Source organism: Ursus maritimus, unplaced genomic scaffold, assembly GCF_017311325.1.
Source record: "Ursus maritimus isolate PB19 unplaced genomic scaffold, ASM1731132v1 scaffold_5, whole genome shotgun sequence".
NCBI lineage: Eukaryota > Metazoa > Chordata > Mammalia > Carnivora > Ursidae > Ursus > Ursus maritimus.
This window is the reverse complement of record NW_024426663.1, coordinates 68,845,482-68,852,052: the sequence shown is the minus strand read 5'-3', so window position 1 is coordinate 68,852,052 and position 6,571 is coordinate 68,845,482. Positions and strand designations below refer to the sequence as shown.

At 44.0% G+C, this 6,571-nt stretch overlaps 1 protein-coding gene across 1 annotated transcript in view; it reads left to right on the top strand.

Moving 5' to 3' along the window:
* The first annotated feature begins 80 nt into the window (after nt 1-80).
* The window catches only part of LOC103670543 (zinc finger protein 474), a 32,615-nt gene continuing 26,124 nt past the window's right edge, over nt 81-6,571 (top strand). Inside the window, exon 1 of the mRNA XM_040622550.1 lies at nt 81-151. The gene's annotated coding sequence lies outside the window, so the exon portion shown is untranslated. The remainder of the gene's footprint in view (nt 152-6,571) is intronic.

The window sequence follows — 6,571 nt, the reverse complement described above, 5'->3', positions numbered from 1 at the left end:
ATTCCGCCCCCGCCCCCGGGGGAATGAGAGAAAACTGTTCCCAGAATCAGCTGCTTCAACCCCTAGGACGGTTTCTTTCAATGCCTTACGTCTGCCTCAGTGCAGCCTGTCCAAGTCGACCCCTGTTGGACCCTGTATCTCGGTTGGCAAGGTCGGTATAAGGACATCCCTGCCTGGTGGGTTCATAGTCCTCTTCTACTCTGTCGCCTAAAAGAAAGAGGGATGGACATCCTTCTACCCTGATTCCTCATACCAATAATCCTTGGGAGAGACTGTTATTTGAAAATGAGTCATTAATGCTGTGTCTACATTGCAGAGATATAATTCCCATTCCAACGGCCAATATTTATTACCGGCTTATTTTAGTCATCTACCTTAGGAATTCATTTTTGGCAACCCCGGGTTATGCTGAGTTTATCTTACTAAAATAGAATGTGTGTCAAAAACCCCAAATGACTTTAGCAACAATTAGGCACTGGAGCACTCGCAGAAATCGACGTGCTCCTCAAATACAGCATGTTTTCTTTTAACACTTACGTGATTATGATATGTGCGAGATTAACCCCAGGGCACGCTCTGAAGCAACGAGGTGTGGGTTCGTGGTTCCCAGAAGTGCTCAGTTCCCACTGCTGCTCTGTGTCCTGTGTTTGGGTTGGGCAGCAGCATTGCTCCCCACTTGGGCGCTTGGGAAGAAAAGCATGATGCCCCGGGTCCCCAACCTGTACAGCGAAGTATTGTTTACCTGAAGGTTCACCATCAGCACAACTGGGGAAGAATGCTAATGAGGGTGGCTCCCCATAAGACGTGGTCCATGTGCTTTGTCCTGCCATTAAGCCCGGGGCATGGCTGCACTGTTCTGTGTCATACCTTACAAGATGTCAAATCATGAGAAATAGGCCGTGGTCAAAATCTTTTCTCTAAGGTTTGCTACCTAAAGCACCCCACCTGTAGGGATACTTTTTTTTTTTTTTTTTTTTTTTTTTTTTTTTTTAAGTAGGCTCCACACCCAGTGTGGGGCTCAAACTCACGAGCCTGAGATCAAGAGTCCCATTCTTTACTGATTGAGCCAGCCAGGCGCCCCTGTCTTTTAGTGGACTGCTTGGGGGAAACTGAGGTTACCCAAGCGTTCTAAAGGATTAAACCAGAAGGACTGGAGGGTGGGGTTTGGGGGACGAGAAGCAGCCTTTATTTTTACTGCAGCTTTTCTTCCTTCCTTTTTTATTGCATTATATTGGCAACCATCTAGTACTTTTCCCTCGCTTTCAGGTTTAAAATGAAATGATTAGAAACTTACTGGTTTAGAAGATTCCAAGACAATGATCGTAAAGCCCAAGAGTCAGACTGAGAGAGGCTGGGCAAGTTTTCCGAATGAACATTGAAGAAAGAATGGCTAGTTTCTGTGCCGAACTCAAAACCCACACTTTTAAGTGTGGCATGAGCTGCAGGCTGGTCTCATAAACATGATCTGTTTTTCCCATCGCCTGGCTGTTGCTTGTCTTCCAAAACGTGTGGGGTCTGGATTCAGAGAACACAAGAATCCGTGTCTCAGGGCCACACAGCAGCGAGTCCGTTAGCTCTCTGCCTCGCAGCCCTGTTCCCTGAGCGCATGCATTTGCTTCACGTGTTCTCAGTACAGATCCCGAGATAGGGGAGTGTGGTCAGGATCCCGGCTCTTGTTGTTGTAACACATACTTTGTGCCAACAGGCTGAGCACAGCGTGTTCTCACTCAGTCACGACTGCTAAAAGAGGCTGGCCTGGGCCCACAGCTTCGCAGGAAGACACCTCCTGACTCAGCCGGTCGTCTGGAGGGGAGATGTCAGAAGGAGAGGTCACCGCGGTGGCCCTCGGGGACTTGGGCGTTTAGATCAAAGTGGGGGCTGTCCGTCAGAAAAGGGCATCTAGAGGACGTGGCTCTGTCACAGCACCACCAACCCTGCTCCTAGACCTGAGGAGGCGTGTGTCAGCGGGAAGTTGGCGCTCACGGCTGTTAGATGTGTGCTGGCCCGTTTGGGGACCACACAGGCTTTGGTGGAGGGCATAGGAAGGTCATCCAACATAGGGTCCCTTTCGCTGCTGGACGTAAAGCAGGCTTGCATGAATTAAAATGGAGAAAACCGGCCGGCTTCAGAGAGGCATAAGGTCTCTTGAAGCAATGGACTTGAATTCTTCCCTAGAAGAGGTCTTTGCCATTCCACAGCGCTTTTCAGCAGGAAAGCTCCCCCCGGGCAGTGTGGTTTTCTCTTTCAGCTGCAATTTGATCTATTGCTGTTTTTCTTTCTTTGTGTCATTTCAAATTTAGGTAGTACCATTTCTTTGTATCATTGACAATTGAGATATTATGGGAAATCATCCATTTCCCATGAAGATCACTGCCTTGTGCACGATCAGATTTCAACATTTCATCTGCCTGTGTCAGCCGACTTCTGGCTATGACACACACCCGTTCTTGTCACACTTCAGATGTGTGTGGCTTCTTGTCAATCAGAATCTAGAATCCTTGCTCTGACTTCAGATCAGCATCAGCCAGCTTGCCTGACGCTCTCGGGAGGGTTCAATCTCGTAGCGAATTCAGGTGAGGAAGGATATTTTCAGCCCCGTGACCGTGGTGCTTGGAAAACAATTCACTCCAGTTGGGCAACAATGACTGTTTCGCTGGCAGAGTGAATTACCCTCCGCTCAGAATGTTCTTCCAACATAGACTGGCTCAGTTCTTTTATGACACAGGGGCTGCTGTTACCCTTCAATCAAATCTAAACGCAAATAAATACCGCCCGAGGCGAGTTCTTCTCCAAGACTTCGCGGGCATTTTGTTTTAGTTCTGCTTTGCCCACTAACCACCGTATGCGCTTGAATTGTCCCGTTGCTTTTCTTCGAGAACACAGGGCTGAATTTACCCTTTCTGATCTCACAGGCAAGCTCTGAAGGACGCTAACAGTATGTAAGAGGAATAAAACCCTGAGTGAGGATCTTTATTTCAAAGGTGTGACTGCCCTCTGGTCGCTGCATCTGCATTATATGGTTTCATGAGCTGAATCACCTTTCTTTCCTCAAAAAAAAAAAAAAAAAAAAGAAGGAAAGCCTGCATAAGCAATCTCCACCTTAGCAAGATTTTAAAAGTGGTGATAAGTCCAGATGAAATTTTGATGCATAATATGGAAACCCGTAGGTTACCCTTTTAAATGTTAATATTGCATTTATTTAATCTATTAGATCTTAGTCTCTTTAGTAAACCTACTGTCTATTTTAGTAAGCAATTTCCTAAGTGATGCTGAGAAGTACAGTAATAGAGGTCATTATTGCTCCTTATTTTAATATGAGTGAATAAATTTTAGTGCTTGCATTTTGATATTTGGAAAAAATGTTGCCCTTTTCTAGAACCCGATCATCTTTCATTCTTTGATTTCAGGCCCTTTCTGGCTAATTGGAACACAGATCAGCAGTTAATTAAATGTAGCTACAAACCCAAATGAAGCCTTGGTCTCATTACCTTTTCTTGGTTAGATAATGGTTGGGGTTATTTTCTTAGAATTTTGCTTGTAACGTGAAACATTGTTCCCCAAAATCCCATACTATATTACAAAATAGGCGTTGTTTAGGGAAATCATCTTTTCCTGTAAATGATTCTCTCTGAATCTAGTTTTGAGCTACCTTTGTCTTCCTAGATGTTTAGGTTTGAGCTAAAAAAAAATCCCATCAGACACAGCTCTAGCATCTGGTGCTGCCATCTGGTGTTTTCTTTTAAAGTAAGGTCTCTATGCTGTCGAAAATACTATTCTTCTGGTGTTACCTCCAAATATACTTGAGAAGGCGCCCTTATAATACAGACTGCAGTTCTTTAGAGCTATAGTTATATATTTGGTTTAACATTATGAATGCTGTTTCTTGGCTAAGCATCTCATTCTCTAAAGGCAAAACTCTCAGCGGGCATGTCACAATCAGAAAGATTCAGAAGGGGCAGGATGCACGTTGTCACCTTGTCCAATGTGTGTGCACGTTTGCACCTACTGGGTTAGAAGTATTTAGAGTTTATATGAAAGCACGGAAGAAAGGAACCTGACTCTTTCTTGGGTACCTTTGTGATCAGTAGTAACCGTGCCTGATCTCCTTTGAATATTATCATAACACAGATATGATTTTCCCACTTTCTGTCTGGGGAGACTTAGTCAAAATAACCTGCCCAAAGTCACACAGTGGGCTTGGTAGTGCATGTCAGAGCCAGATCTAATTCCAAAGACCCTATCTTTTCAAGTCTAAGAGACATGGTGTGTGTGTGACACAAAAAGGGTGTTAAGTGTTAAGTAAGACAGAGGACAGAAGTGTGTTTATTCGGCAAACATTTATTGTTAGGCATTGGACTGAGTCTGAAATACAGAATCATAAAAAAGAAACAGTTCTTGATTTCATGCAGTTTTTATTCTTATGGAGGAGATAATAGGAAATAAATATAGAATTCCAAATTGTGATGTGACGGTGTCTAATGACGGGAGGTTGACATTCAGAATCTTGGTTAGAGAAATCCTGGGCAGGGGGAGTGATATTTCAGCTGCGACATGACAGGTAAGAAAGAATGAGCCAAGAGTAAAAATGTGGGGGGAAGGGAATTGTAAGAGGAAGAGACATGGCCAAAGGTCATGCGGCCAGAGCTTGATGAAGGAGGTGACGGGCAAACAAGAAGAAGCTGTAGAAATGGCACAGTCCCTGAAGCTGCACAGTGGACGTAGGTCACAGTTGTGTGGTTCTTGCAGGGATCCAGCTAAGAGCAGATGAAAGCTTGGCCAAGGGCGTTGGTAGCAAAGATGGAGATAAGGTATAATAGACGAAATTTGGCAGTAGTTGGGATGTTGGAAGTATTGAGGAGGGGTCGAGCGTGGCTCCCAGACTTCCTTCCGGCTTGAGTAAGTGCTCTGGTTCCATTTTCTAAGATGAGAAGCCTGGAACCAGGGGAGGATCTTGCAGGTTAAGACCAATAGTTCCCTTCTGGACACAGCCCATTCAAAGTGCTTGTGAGATATCTAAGTGGGTAAGTCAAGCTGAATATAGAAGTCTGGATCTCAAAGAGAAGATGGGACTGCGATATATATGTGTGCATTATTCATATATACTTAAAGTCATCAGAATGAGTAGTGGGTTGGAAAAGGAGACGCCAGGCTGAGCCCTGAGGCATTAAATGATTTAGCGGTTAGAGAAGAAGGAGCTGGAGAATGAGAGCCTGGAGACACTGCAGAAAATGTCATGAACAAGGGTGTGGAAAGCAGTGTGCGATGCTGAGAGGTGGAGTAGGAGGAGGGCCAAAAAATACCTATTCAACTCGGCAATGTGGATTGAGTCTCATAACCTTGGAAAGGACGCATTCCATGTAGTGGTGGAGGTTCCAGAATGTGTGGATGATGAAGATCGTATCCTCGGGGTATTTTTGCTGTGAGCGTCTTTGCCACGGACATCTTTGCCCCAAGCATTTTGCCGCAAACATTTTCACCACGTACCTAACTGGCTGTATGGCAATTTGGCTGTAAAAGACAAAATAACTGGTTGACAGTTTGGTTTCATTTCTTCATTGACAAAGTTCCAATTTTAACATTATATAAATCTTACCTAGCCTTCATAAGGCGCCGTACAGGGGCAAACAGATGTGGTGATCTTAGCATGGTGAATAACAACACCATATATAGACTTGATAGAAAATAGAGTGATAAAACTTACTTCAAGTGTGAAAGAGAGTGTGAAGCCAGATTGTATACTATATTCTACCATACTAGAAAATGATAATGCATCAGTGACAATGATAACAAAGCCCAGCAACAAATGCATTACAGTGTTAGCATTTCTTCCACATTTCCCATAGAACTTTGGAACGTCTATCGACAGACATGTGACAATATGCCAAGAACGAACAGTGCTGAAGGCTTTCACAATGCAATGCAAAGCTCAGCTTCAAATATGTTTCTTCATATTTGGAAAATTGAGATCTCTCTTAATGAAGGAAGAAATTAATAGTTGTATTACTTTTTATGTTTCCTTGTGTCCTTTTTACTGTCCCTTTGTATTTTTCGTTATTTTATCTCTTATGGCAAAATTGCCATACAGCCCATTAGGTATGCAGCAAAAATGCTTGCAAAAACTACCTAGAACCAGTAACAGTAGGATGTGTTTTGAAACGTTTGGCTTTGAAGACCAGGAGAGAAATAATGGGTAGGCTAGAAATAGAGATGTGGGTTAAGAGAGGTTTCTTTAGAAGATGGGAACCTCTAGACCATATGTGAATGTTTAAGCTCATGATTCAGGGGAGAGAAGGAGGTTGAAGAAGCAGGAGGGGTCACAGGGACAAGCGTGAAACCTGGAGGTGAAACACACCGCAGCGGGTGGGATCCTAGCACACCAGGAGGGCGGGGTTTGACAGGAAGCATTTGCGCATGTCCAGAAGAAGTTGAATGCAGATAAGGCAAGTTCGTAGGCTGCTAGTGGGAAGATGAGGTAACCTGGATCTGTTCACTTATATCTCATGTTTTCTCAATGAAATACCAGTCAAGCTTATCAAGCTTATCAGATGAGAAAAAGAGGCAGAGGGAGAAA